Source organism: Sciurus carolinensis, chromosome 7 (assembly GCF_902686445.1).
Source record: "Sciurus carolinensis chromosome 7, mSciCar1.2, whole genome shotgun sequence".
In the NCBI taxonomy this organism is placed as follows: domain Eukaryota; kingdom Metazoa; phylum Chordata; class Mammalia; order Rodentia; family Sciuridae; genus Sciurus; species Sciurus carolinensis.
In genome coordinates, this window is record NC_062219.1 from 52556230 (window position 1) to 52571209 (window position 14980).

General features: G+C 39.9%; 1 pseudogene; it reads left to right on the forward strand.

Moving 5' to 3' along the window:
* Positions 1–1884: 1884 nt before the first annotated feature.
* Positions 1885–12819, forward strand: LOC124989218 (la-related protein 1B-like; annotated as a pseudogene).
* Positions 12820–14980: the final 2161 nt, after the last annotated feature.

A 14980-nucleotide genomic window follows, 5' to 3' on the forward strand; every position in this document is an offset into this window, starting at 1 on the left:
ATTTGACCCAGCTATCCCACTCCTTGGCCTATACCCAAAGGACTTAAAATCAGCATACTACAGAGATACAGCCACATCAATGTTCACTGCTGCTCAATTCACCATAGCCAGATTGTGGAACCAACCTAGATGCCCTTCAGTTGATAAATGGATAAAGAAACTGTGGCATATATATACAATGGAATATTACTCTGCCATGAAGAATGATAAAATTATGGCATTTGCAGGCAAATGGATGAAATTGGAGAATATCATGCTAAGTGAGATAAGCCAATCTCAAAAAACTAAAGGATGAATGATCTCGCTGATAAGTGGATGAGGACATATAATGGGGGGTGGGGGGGTTAGCGTTAGGGTTAAGGTTAGGTTTAGGGTTAGGGATAAGGAGAGTGGTAAGAATAGAGGAAGGAAGGACTGTATAGAGGGAAAAGAGGGGTGGGAGGGGTGGGGGGAAGAGAAAAAAATAACAGAATGAATCAAACAACATTGCCCTATGTAAATTTATGATTACACAAATGATATGCCTTGACTCCATGTACAAATAGAGAAACAACATGTATCCCATTTGTTTACAATTTAAAAAATGCTACAAATACAATGGCATTAGGCAAAACTCAATGAGTAGATTGGATTGCCTAGTCAAAGATATTATCAGTTGATGGCAATTGAATTAATTCCTACTGAAGAACATAGATTGACCCCTTGTGAGGTAGATGCTAGAAGACCCAAGCCCCAATGATAGAACCTCACGTACCTCCCAGTCCATAAACTCTCACATGACTCCACAGTGTAAGGCCTTCTGCATTAAGTCAAAGCATATTTTCTTTCCTGTCCCAAGTGATGACAACCAAAACTTCCATGATCAAGAACCTGGAGAGCGAGTGTTTAGAAATGACACCAATGTTTTGGAAAGGACTCTGTTGGAAGGGACCATGTCATGTTCCTCTCTGCAGCAAAACTTGAGGGAATTGAGTCTTGAAATCTACATCACCCAACTCAGTGGCACCCCTCCAGACTCCTGACACTGACACCTGTTGGGGACATTACGGTAAAGCTGACCAAGGAGGTTTCTCCCCAGAGGCAGAAGATCAGCTTTATCCACCAACCTGAAAGTCTTATCTTTTCTCTATTTCTCCCTTTTACCTCTATTACCTGCTGGACTAACCCCTTCTCTTTGCTTACAGGAAAATACATCAGACCACAATCTGTGGATGACTTTAGCAAAGGCTAATGCTCTAGCAAAAAGACAGAGCAATTTTGGGCTTGTGGGTTAATGCCTCCAAATCAGGAAACCATTCCACTACTCCAGAGCTCCCCCATGTTTCCAGTGACTCACAAAGAAGGGTGGAAATGTTTCTTGATATTCTGGACATCACTACTCCTTGCTTTCCTACGCTTGCTTGAAATAGTACCCTGGTGTTTCCAGTTCATGACATAATCTCTACCAAATATATAAAGCTTATCTGGGTGATGTCTGCAAAATATGTTTGAGTACATAGCACCTGTGGATTACCTATGCGGGTACAAGATATTACATGTGTGATGTCTCTGCATTAAATCCAGTAACATCCCTTTCCACTAAGTGAGGTCATGCACACTTACATGGCACCATACAGGGAGCACAAAAAAATTCCCACTGGACCTATTCATAGCTTTGCAGACTTAACAAGTTAACAAATGTAGCCACACACCATAGCTCTTTGTCTCTAGGACCTTTACTGGTTTTGTGGAGAATTTGTCTACTCTATTTGGACTCCTCACTGCTTTGGAGCTTGCTATTCACCTGGCTCACTCCTACTTCCTCAATTGCTTCCCCACACCCTCCCATAATCAGAGACCAAAGTGGTCAACATTCAAAATTATACCAACCTTGAAGGAGATAACATGTTAGTTTCTACTGTGCAAGTTTCTAATAGGGTCCCGGGTGCTCATTCTTGGCAGCAGTGGAGCGTGGATTGCTTGGAATTTGATGCTACCATGTAAGATGCTGGAAATTTTGGATCTTGAAGCCAATAAGACCTCACAGGAGTTCAGAAGGGTACAAGCCAGTCTCTGCAAGGTGGATGGATGATAACATTCATGTTGTCAATGAAAAACACTTAGTGGAACAAATCTAGCTTCACATTGACTTTCACTGATGTAGGGGGCACGTGTGTGGTGCTGAACAAAACTGAATGCTGAGCTAAATTTCCCTCGATTTTCCCTACAGAAATAGTCGTTTAAAAGGTGGCTAAAGCAACCTGGTAGTTTCTCCAAAAACTATAAAAGCAGGAAACTCAACACAAAGAAATCCAACAATGCCAGTGATTCCAGTGATATGGCAAATTGGCCAACACCAGGAGAATTAGTGAACACTGCACTAATAAGTACAAGCAGGTTCCACTCCACTTAGAGGATGTAGGAGCAAAGGGTCAAGAAAGACCTGGATCCAAGAACAGCTCAAGATATCAACCTGCAGCAAATCAATACCCCATAATAATAGGGGAAATGATACATGAATCAACTTTGATTAGACATATGGTTGCTGAGAACATGGCAAAAGGATGGATCAGCCATTTCAAACAGAATTTTAAACCCATGTGATGTATCACTCTGATGATAGCACAGGTGTGCAGGGGTAACCTGTAGAAGTACTGCTTAAAGGGCACATTAAGCATCTGATTGAATACAGCTTCAGTACAGAAAATTGGAATGTGATTTCTTTCTTTGGAGAAAGATGGATGAACAATGTTTCTTACTTATTTCTCTCACCGCTGAACTCATATTCGGACTTTCACTACAAACCTTACTCTCAACTTAGAGGGACTAAAAGACAACATAAGAGTAGAAGTTGTGGATGAGAAAATGAGGAAAAAGAACTAGAAAAATGATCCATCCAGGCCCTCCTTCAAGAAATATGCCACAAGCAGACTTCTCTCAACAGACTAGATTGTCCAGAGTTTGTACCAGGTCACACCTTTGGCTAACATGCACAAAGCGCCCCCAAAGTCTCCAAGAATTGGAAATCCATTGAGTCCAAAGAAAAATACTGAAACAAATAAACTTCAAGCAAGGATTGTCTAAAGTGTGTATACCAATTGGACTCAAATCCTTGAATAGAAGTAAAAAAGGTATCGCACACTCTCTGCTTCTGTGTAGCCACATCCTGAGCTACTATGCTCTGCCATGCCCTTCCGCCATGATGTTCTGAATCACCTCCAGTTCAGAGATAGATGGTCAACTGACCATGGACTAAACCTCTGTAACCCTTTAAAGAAGCCCACTGTTTTAGTTTCTCAGCATGAAAGTTATCAAGCGATCTTACATCTTCCAACTGGACAAACTCTCTCTCCAAATATGGCTCCAGTTCACATGTAAAACACAATGGAAACCTTCAAAACAGAACCCTTCCAGTCCTCCTCAGCATTTGATTCCTGGCTCAAAGTTGGACACTGAACCCCCAAATACAAAATATTAAAGCAGGCCACTAAGAATAGAGTCAGTGGGTTTCTACAAATGAAAGCAAAATGAAGGATGAGAGCTTCCAAATGGATCCTGCAGACTATGGAAAGCAACATTTCAATGATGTCCTTTAACGCCGAAAACAAATCACCAGAAAACCTAAAGTGCTGTACAATGGAATCATTCTTTGTAATTCCTTATGTCTGTTGTGAAGATCAAATGTATCAGTTGTAAAGATACATTGAGAAATATTTAAGGAAGAACTCCAATGAAGAAATGTATCCATGTACATATGTGAATTTTTTTCCTATGATATTATCAAAGGAGACTTTTGGTTATGATACAGTTGAGCAAAAAACAGATAATCTTTGCATTTAAAGCCAACTGATGTATATTTCACATTTTATTCAGCCTAATTTTTTTCCATAGACAAGTAGACCATAGGTATGGGTTTTAGGTTGCACATAGCATAACTACTGTAAGAACAAGTTATTCAACTGAAAATTTTTTATACACTGATATATTCTTGTTAGCCCAACAGGTGTTCTGTTCTATCAGCCCTTCATTTCATGCTCTTCAGGAGTTATGCCTAGAATAGTTATGTGAAAGAGAGGAAACTAAATGTCAAACATTAGAGAATATACATAGAAAATCACCTCCCCACTCAAGGACTGATGTGTTTGGTATGTTCGTTTTTATCTGAGACATGATGGAATTTGGGATAAGCTTCAAAGACAACAATATATATGGTTTATTCCTTACTTGACTTCTTTAAATTATGGGATGCATGATGGACAATATTGTTTCAAGTTTTACTTTTTCAAGTAATACTAGTACTGTTTATCCATAGTCAGCACTGACTAAAAAAAATTTTTTTTTTCAGAATTTAGGATGGTGAAGATATTTAAATGGTAGATCCTGAAAAGAACTAACTTTACTTTAAAAGGAATCTGCAAACAATATTTCAAAGCTTTTTCAGTAGTTTTAATGATCTTATTTGACTAGAATTTTTCAGAATTACTATATAAGGAATTTTAACAGATTTTTTTTAATGCACAGCTGAATAGATGTACAGTGAGAGCTACAGCTGTTTTAATAAAATAGCTTAAAAGTTTGTAAGAAAAATGAACTTTTGCAATTACTTAAGGTGAGTTAAGAAGCCATCAACCTCATATCTGCTAGACTTACAAAATTGTTCCAAATGCATTTTGTCTTTTTTGACATTATTCAAAAATGTGCGAGAAACCCATTATTTCTAATTCAAAGCACTTTTCAATATTATCTCTGTCCCTCAATATAAAAAGCTTTGATTATACCAGGACGTAAGTTTGTGAACCCTGTTTTTCAAAAGGGCTCCCATTAATTGCACATAAACATGAATATCCAGCTGGGGATGTAGCTCAGTGATAGAGTGCTTGCTACAGTGCATAAAGTCCTGGGTTTGCTCCCCAGCACCACAAATAACCAACAAACAAATACGAAATTCAAACTAACCAAAGTAAAAAAAATAAATTATTCACTTGTGGAGGTTTAAAAATTCTTAGCTTTCAGTTTGAAATTACTTATTGACCAGGAAAAGATGCAATAATTTACTAAAATTGTTTCTCTACCATATCAAAGTACATAGTTCATGCCTTTGCTATCAGAAGTGTCAGGACTATAATGAATAATATGTTGTTTCACAGATTTTTAAAATGAGTTAAAGGAAAGTGAAGAACATCTTTTGGGAGATAAACCTAAAAATATTCCTAGTAATATTTCATATTTAATATTGTAAAATCTTACAAATGAATGTCATTAACTTACCTTAGTTTCTTTGTCATAAAAATAATCATTTGGTCATATAGTAGCTATTATGTACATACCAAAATTTCTTCAATTGACAGCCTGGATACTTTATAAACTAAGAAATCTTACACAAATTAATAATATTTCAGAGTGTATTAACATTTTAGTTCTATAGTATACTATGTGGATGTCTTAAAATTCTGACATTATATAGTTTGTATTAGACAGCTGTTTCATAATGTTTACTTCTGCTTTAAGATTTGGGGTTTTATAATGTATTTTGCCCTGAATTATTAATTGATGAAAGTTCTGCTTTTAAAATCATCTCACTGACTAGGTTCTAAAAATGAAAAATTAAACTTGGGGAAAAAGTCATCACCTCCCACAGGGGAAATTAAAGAGCTGGAGATCAAACCCAGGGACTTCCACATGCCAGGCAAGTGCTCTACCATTAAGTTACATCCCCAACACCTTAGCTTTTATTTTGAACATGATTTTAAAATATTTTAACTTAAGTCATTTATTTTAGACTAATTTAAACTTGAATAATATTTGTTTGCATAAAGCAGAAATATAAATTTTAAAGTTTAAAAAAAAGTGGCTAAGGGGTTGTGGCTGGACTCAGTTGTCAGAGTATGTGCTTAGCATATATGAGGCCCTGCATCAAACCCCCAACTGCAGGCTGGGGAGATAGCTCAGTCGGTAGAGTGCTTGCCTTGCAAGAACAAAGCCCTGGGTTCGATCCCCAGCACCACAAAAAGAAAAAAAAAAAAAAAAAAAAAAAAAACATTTCAAACCCCAACTGCAAAAAAAAAAAAGATCTCCCATGATCCTGCTGTTCCTTCTAGACACTGTCACAGGATATTTTAAGAAATTTCTCAATGGAAAGGAACATATGATTGACCATGGGGCAGCTGTTTAAAACCATCCTGAAGTGTTGGCAAGACTTGCGTCCCAAGGTTTTCTTCTGTGTAGAAATATGGAGACCTCTTTATATCAGGGCATTTTGCAATCAACTATACTCCTTAATCGCCATCATGCTCTGAGCAAAGACTGTGACCAGTTGCACTCAAACACCATTGAATTTCCCTTTATTGTGTGAACTTTGGACTGTTTGACTTTGATGAGTTTGGTTCATGGAGACACCTGACACACCTGTTAAGGAGACACTTTGAAGTTTCTCCCGTTATCCTTCTGATAGCCATCATCACAGTCTCCCTGAGGTGCTATATGCCCTCAAGAATTACAATATTTCTATGCTTCCATTCCTTGTACATCAAACAGTCAACAAACATGAAGAAAGCATAAAGAATCATTCAAATAATTTGTCTTTTTTTTTTTTTCCATTATTAAGATCAACCCAGGGGCATTCTACCACTGAGTTACATTCCCAATCCTTTTTACTTTTTATTTTGAGACAGTCTCACAAAGTTTCCCCAGCTGGCTTCCAACTTGTAATTCTCCTGCATCAGGCTCATGAGTCTTGGAGATGACAGGCATGTGCCACCGCACCCAGTTAGTAACTTGTTCTTTAAAATTGAGAATTCCAATTTAAAACCATTTAGACCAAATTGGTTAATTGGATATTGACAAAAAGTGTCAGTGTTCATGGTGTCAGTCAATCTCTCAAATTGAGAGGCTGACCAAAAGGGAAGAATATAAAATTAAATTTGGCTTAAACCTGTCCCTGGATGTAGGGAACTGTAACATTCCTCAATATGTCAACATTGGAAATTGAGAGTATATCTTGGAACAAGTTGCTGAGCAGCAAGCATTCAGCCTGACCCATGCAGCAAACTGCTCAGAAATGCACACCTGGGGCCGGCGAATGAGCTGTAACCATTCAAGCTCTTTCTTTATGTCACTTTCTTGTTGTATCTGTAGATACTGCCTGCCCACCTTCCTGGCTGGAACTTTTGACCTTTAGTGGTTTAGGTGGGCCTAGTTCCTGAATCATTTGCTTTCTGCAAAGAAATTGCTAAATTGACTTGTCTGACATTTTTTCTTTCATAGGTGTTAGCAAGAACTAAGGGTTATAGTTGGCTTTCAGAAGACATTCCTTGATGCCTTGAAGAAAAAAGCAATGTTTCTAATTCAGCTGCATTTCAAGAGTAATTCTCACTGCAATATTCTGCAGCAACTGACAGTATGCCTCCAGCCCAAGCAGGAGTCCCCCAAGGAGGACCTGGCTGAGCACAGAGGCACTGTGTCCTACTCACGCAGGACTGAGGACCAGGGTTGTGTGTGCACAGGCCCAAAAGAAGCATCAGGTAAATAAATGAAGCCTGACTTTTGGCTATAATCAAGTACTTCTTCCCTTCCAAGGACTTCCAAGCCTGCACACACTGAGGCTACCTATGCACCTGCAGTGATTTCTTTCTCACCCCCCTTCTCCTCCCATTAAAACATTTCATGAAACAACCGTGGCTCAGTCTTTGCAAAGCCAAGAGCCCAGAATTGACTCCTCAGAGGACTCCCCTCTCCAGGTCCCCAGTATCACAGTGATCAAGGGATAAGAGGAAATTTCCACAAATAGTGAACTGAGGGGCTGCCCAGGAATTTGGTCAAAAGTGCTCTAACCTTGCACTTGGCTCCAAGAAAAACTTTTTTTTTTTTTTTTTTTTTTTTTGTGGTGCTGGGAATTGAACCCATGGCCTTATGCTTGCAAGGCAAGCACTTTACCAACTGAGCTATCTCCCCAGCCCCAAGAAAAACTTTTGAGGCCAGGCATGGTGGCACTCATCTGTAATCTCAGCAGCTCAGGGAGGCTGAGGCAGGAGGATCAAGAGTTCAAAATCAGCCTCAGCAACTTAGGGAGGCACTCAGCAACTCAGCCAGGTACTTAGCAGCTCAGCCAGACCCTGTCTCTAAATAAAATATAAAAATGGACTGGGTATGTGGCTCAGTGGTTAAGCACCCTTGAGTTCAATCCTCGGGCCAAAAAAAAAAGAAAGAAAGAAAAAGAAAAAGAAAAGGAAAAGGAAAAGAAAAACTTTTTGAAGATCTGAAGGCTTGGTTTTCCATAGGATTGTGGGCAGAGTAACACACATTTTTCCTAACTAGCTGTGTGATCTGGAAAAAGATTTTCCCTCTGTGGTCTATTTATTCTCAGCACAATTAAGCAACTGACTAAATTTGGTCAGGCCACCAGGGAGAGAAATCCCAGAAAAGCACTGTGGAATAATTTGGGTAACAAAGGACAGTGGCTAAAGACCTGGGCAAGCCCTTTGTCTTCCAGGGCTCTAGGAGACCCAGCAAGGCTTGCTGCAGCTGGCAGACACGTTTGGAAATCAATTCGCATTGGACAGTAACCCTCCATGATTAGAAATGTGCCCGTGTGTTAGAGAAACTAAACTGAGGCTCGGCCTGGCTAATTAAGTGCCCAAGGTCCGCACAGTGCGCAGGTGTCAAAGCTGAGACTCCCCTGGGAAGGCCACGTTCTCTGCAGGGCGCCTGGTGGCGCCAGGCCTGGGAAGGCCGCAGCCCCAGTTCTCACCAGCCCCAGGAAGGCGGCAAACACGATCACAGTGGTGAACCAGCGCAGCACGCTCGCCGCCGGCTGCTCCGCCCCGACGCCCCCACTGTCTTCGGCTCATTCCTCGCTGGGGCCCCGGCCTCTTGGAACTCCAGTTCATCTCCAGTTTGGCGGCTCCGGAGAAGCGGCTTTGCTGCCGCCGAACTTTCAGACGCACCCTGGAGCTCTAAAGCAAGATCTCTCAAGGTGCCACCTCCCTCCCGGGTCCGTCTCGGGTCAGGTCCCCGGTTTTAGGACTTTGGACAGCGCACCTGTTGCGGGCAGGGAAAGCTGGCGACCCATCTCGTACCATTCCAGCGAGGGCACCTAGCGGAAGGCGGCTTCTTGCGAGCCGGGACCCAGCTTCAAACCCCCGTGGCTCTGTTGCCTAGGAGACCGGAGGACTGCGCGCAGCATCACGCCTAGCTGAAGCTCTCTGTGGACTGCTGCCTCCTAGCCTAGGGAGCTGGAGCTCCAGTTTCCAACAGGTGAATTCAGGGTAAAGACGTCGCTTCACCCTTTAGAGGACATACCTTCCCAAGAACTGCAAGGTGGAACCTCTCGCCTGGAGAGCAGAGGGAGCCCAAAGGACTTGCCTTAAAAACTTTTCAAAATCCCTGCCCTTGCACCTTCTTCATCTGAGGTTTCTCCATCTACTGTTCAGTTTTCACTCTACAAATTCTTTTTGAACCTCGCGTTTGACAGTCAACCGCCCTCCGAAACTTCACGTTTTGGGGGTTTAAGAAAGGAGGATTCAGGCGTGGAGAGTAACAACTTGCGCCTGGTCTGGTCACTCAACGAAACAGCGTCTTTAAGGGTGGAAGAGTGGCTCAGAAACAAATCCGTGTCCAAAGCTGCACTTTCAAGCACACACCTGCCCAGTTCCTGCAGATAATTCTGGTGTCATAGGGAAGTGGAACAGGGCATCGATTTGCTCTGGTTGCTGAGTAAGTTGTGCCTGCTGAGAAGGAAATCCTTATCTTCTTTATCCAATAGCAGCTTTCTTTTCTTTTACTCTTTAACCAACCTGACCACAACCTCAAAATATGAAGCAAATGTTTTTCCTTTATCATCTCTGAAATGTCCTATTCTACCTGATTTCTCCTCTTCCTCATCTCCCCCCCCCCCCATTCTTCTTTCTCTCTCTCATCCACTGAGCTTCCCACACTGCAAACCTCAGTTTTGTCATTATTTGCAACCCTGCTCTCCTGCTTCATCTTCTGGGTCATTAAATTCTTCCCACTTTACCTCAGAAATGTCTCTTCAGTTTGATTCTAATTCTCCTTTCCCACAACCTTATTTCTTCAACTTCTCATTTCTTGCTTAAACTATTACAAAAGTTTTCTGGTTGATTTCCAAACTGTGTGTCTGGAATTTTTCTGTGGGGGTCCTCTGGACTATCAAAGTGAGGACAGATAACAAGACTTTAAAAAAGAGACTTAGGCTACGAGGCTAATATCACCCTGATACCAAAACCAAAGACACATCAAAGAAAGAAAACTTCAGACCAATATTCCTAATGAACACATATGCAAAAATTCTCAATAAAATTTTGGGAAATCACATACAAAAACCATATTAAAAACACAGTCACCATCATCAAGTAGGATTATCTCAGGGATGCAAGGATGTTTCAACATATGGAAATCAATAAATGTAATTCATCACATCAGTAGACTTACAAACAAGAATCATATGATCATCTCAATAGATGCAGAAAAGGCATTGGACAAAATACAACACCCCTTCATGTTCAAAGCAGGGATAGTAAAAAACTATCCCTAGAAAAACTAGGGATAGTAGAAACATACCTCAACTTCACAAAAGCTACATATGCTATACCCAAGGCCACATCATTTTAAATGGTGAAAAATTGAATACATTCCCTCTAAAAACTGCAACAAGACAAAGATGCCCTCTTTCACCACTTCTATTCAACATAGTCCTGGAAACTGTAGCCAGAGCAATTAGACCAGAGAAAGAAATTAAAGGGAGACTAATAGGAAAAGAAGAACTCAAACTATCACTATTTGCCAATGTCATGATTCTATATTTAGAAGATCCAAAAAATTCCACAAGAAAACTTCTAAAGTTCATAAATGAATTCAGCAAAGTAACAGATTACAAAATCAGCACCCACAATTAAATGCATTCCTATATATCAGTGACAAATCTACTGAAAGAGAAATAAGGAAACTATTCTATTCACAATAGCTTCAAAAAAAACCAAAAACCACTTGGGAATCAATCTAACAAAAGAGGTAAAAGACCTCTACAATGAAAATTACCGAACACTAAAGAAAGAACTTGAAGAAGACCTTTGAAGATGGAAAGACCTCCCATGTTCCTCGATAGGCAGAATTAATATTGTCAAAATGACCATACTACCAAAATCACTATATAGATTTAATGCAATTCTAATTAAAATCCCTACAACATTCTTCATAGAACTAGAAAAAGCAATCATGAAATTCATTTGGAAAATCCAGAATAACCAAAGTAAAGTGAAGCAGGAGGCATCACAATACCACACCTTACACTATACTACAGAGTCATAGTAACAAAAACAGCATGGTATTGGCACCAAAACAGACATGTAGACCAATGGTACAAAATAGAAGACACAGAGACAAACTCACATAAATATGGTTGTCTCATACTAGACAAGGCACCAAAAACATTCACTGAAGAAAAGATACCCTTTCAATAAATGGTGCCAGGAAATTAGAAATCATAGTAACAAAATGAAATTAAACCCCTATCTCTCAACATGCACAAAACTTAGGCACTAGACCAGAGGGAAAAAGGTAGGCCCAAATCTTTATCATGTTAGCTTAGGATCTGACTTCCTTAACAAGCCTCCTAAAGTCCAAGAAGTAAATCAAGGATCAATAAATGCGATAGATTCAAACTAAAAAGCTTCTTCTCAGCAAAGGAAACAACCAATAACCTGAAAAGAGAGCCTACAGAATGGGAGAAAAACTTTACCACAAGTACTTGAGATAGAGCATTGATCTCCAGGATATATAAAGAACTCAAAAAACTTAACACCAAAAAAAAAAAAAAACAATCAATAACTGGGCAACTGGGCTAAGGAACTGAATAGACACTTCACAGAAGAAATACAATCAATCAACAAAACATATGAAAATGTTCATCATCTCTAGCAACTAGAGAAATGCAAATTAAAACTAATCTAAGATTTCACCTCAACCCAGTCAGAATGACAATTATCAAGAATCCAACAATAATAAATGTTGATGAGGATATGGAAAAAAAGTTCACTAATACATTGCTGGGGGGAATGCAAATTGGTGCAACCACCATGGAAAGTGGTATGCAGATTCCTCAGAAAACTTAGAACAGAACTACCATTTGACCCAGCTATCCCACTTCTCAGTTTATACCCAAAGGGCTTAAATCAGCATATTACAGTGATGCAGTCACATCAAAGTTATAGCAGCTCAATTTAGAATAGCTAAATTATGGAACCAACCAAGGTGCTATTCGACAGATGAATGGATGAAAAAATGTGGTGTATATATACATATATATGATCGAATATTACTCAGTCTTAAAGAATGAAATTGTGGCATTTGCAGATAAATGGATGGAGTTGGACACTATCATGCTAAGCGAATAAGTCAAGCCTAAAAAACCAAAAGCCCAATGTTTTCTTTGATGTGCAGATGCTAATTTACAATGGGGGGTGTGTGGCTAGGGAAGAATAGAGTTACTTTAGATTAGGTAGAGGGGATTCAAGGGAGGGAATGGGGTATGGGAATAGGAAAGATAGTAGAATGAATCAGACATTATTACCCTATGTAAATATACTAACTATACAACCCGTGGGATTCTACATCACATTAACCAGAAGAATGAGAATTATACTCCATTATATATGATGTGTCAAAGTTCATTCTACTGTCACTTAAAACTAATTTAGACAATAAAACATTTTTAAATTTTATTATTATTTTATTTTACAGACTGCATTTTGATTCATTGTACACAATGGGGCATGAATTTTCATTTTATGGTTGTGAACAATGTAGAGTCATACCATTCGTGTAATCATACATGTACATAGGGTAATGATGTCTGTCTCATTCCACCATCTTTCATACCCCCACCCCCTCCACCCTCTCATTTTTTCAAGAAAAAATAGGAGAGTTAGGCACTCAGAGTAGAGGTAGCAGTTTGTGTAAGGGATCCCACAAAAACCACACTGGACACAGGAAATAACATAAGGGAATTTATTAAGCAAACAAAGTGTCTCCCTGTAGGGTAAGAGAGAAAATGAGAGGAAAAGGAAGGGAACAAGAAAGGGCATGTGCTAGAGAGAGTGGAAAAGCGAGGAGAATAGAGAAAGTGAGTAGGAGAGAGAGAAGGATAAGAAAAGATGGCGGGGGTAGCTACTGTGAATCAGTTGAATTCCACCAGCTAACAGGGGACCAATACGGAGAAAGATATTGCAAGCTGACTGATGAACCAATAGCTAGCTAGGATGTTCACAGACTGACAGTAGTTGGGAGGCGGGGAAATGGCTGCAACGGAAATGGGGGGGGGCAGCTTTGTACATTACAGTTTGAGATTTTATTTAGGTGAAGCCATACTTGTAAAATAATTTTTCAGACTGGGATCCAACCTTAGTTTTCACACATGCTAGGTAGGTGCTCTGTGTAAGTTAATTATTGACTCTAGGATTTGTGTTAAGATAGAAATGAAAACAACAGGAACAAAGGACTATGGGAACATGTGGAAGGGAGCATCCAGTTCCACTTGGGAGACTCATACCATGTTCCCCTGAGAAGGAGACACTTCATCTGGGTCTTTGAAGTGTACAAAGACATCGCTGTAAGGTATTTTGAGTGATCAGCAACTCTTAGTACAAATGTACAGAGAAATTCAAGGGCATGGAGTGTTTATAAGCAGGCTCTGCTAAATGCTGGGAAAACGTGCTCACAGAAGAGACAGTTTCTACCTTCATCTAGTTCATAGACTGGTAGGGGAGACTAATATTAAACAAACTATTACACAAAAGTCATGTGGTTTAATAAGTGGGGTTATAATATGACTGAAAATGCAGAAGCTGTGATTTAAGAGAACTTAGTTTGGGGAGCTTGGGAAGATGTCTTTGAGCAAAGTTTGGTGTGGTTGATATGAAGTGTGTCTAAAGAAGAATGGAAGAGGACATGGGAGATATAGGCTAGGTCCACACTGTAAAGAACTTTGAGTGCCATGGAAAAAGGCACTCAAAAAAAAAAGGCTTGGACTTAAGCAACTCACTTTGTAAGCAAAAGCTCAGTCCTTGTCCCCATGCCAATTCAATAACAAGGACACGATTTTGAAAAAAAGGTAAAAGAAGTTCTGTTCTATTGCTTTGCTAGCAAAACATAAAGCCTCCTGTCTCAGAGGCTGTGATTCTTCCCATCAGGGAAAACAGAGGACTTTGATCAGAGATATTCAAAAGCTATGTCCCAGGTGTGCTCTGTTAGGGGGGTCCCAGGGCCCCTGATGGTGTGTTAGGATCACTTGTTAATTCAGGAGATATTCACTTCCTATATCCTCTGGCAGACATCTCCTTCCTGTGGAGCACAGATAATAATTCAAGGTAATCTTGTTCCCTGCCTCCAGGTTAAGGAGGGGGAGAGGGAAAAGCAGAAAAGAACATGTCTTTAAAAACAAACCTCAGAGCATATATTCAGAGCGTAAATTCAAAAGGTGAAGTGGACCACCGTTACAACTTCTGTGATGAGATATAATACAACCAAAAGTGTTTTCTTAGAATATCAAGTTTCACAGTAATTCATTTTTATCTCCTGAAACTGAGCTCATGTCACCATCTTCCAGAAACCTGCCCCACGTCTGTGGGATTCTGTGCAGCCACCACCATGCACCTGCTCATCCCAGTGAGGAATCTGAGATCCTGCCTGGATGCTCCTTCTTTCTGTCTCCTCCATTTATTATCAACCATATTTTTGGAATCTGGCCTCTTCTTCCTCAAAAAAGCTGAATTACAATGAATTCAGTTTAAAGCATGCAATGGCCTTTATTAGCAACTGTAGAATTGAGATGGTTCTAGCAGGGCTGGTCCGTGGCTCAGTTGGAGAGCGCTTGCCCAGCAGTCATGAAGCCCTGGATCCATACTCAACTCTGGAAAAAGAGTCATAACGGCATTTATTTTTCAGTAGAAAAATCAGAAATAATGCAAATGCTTAAAATATAAAAATAGGA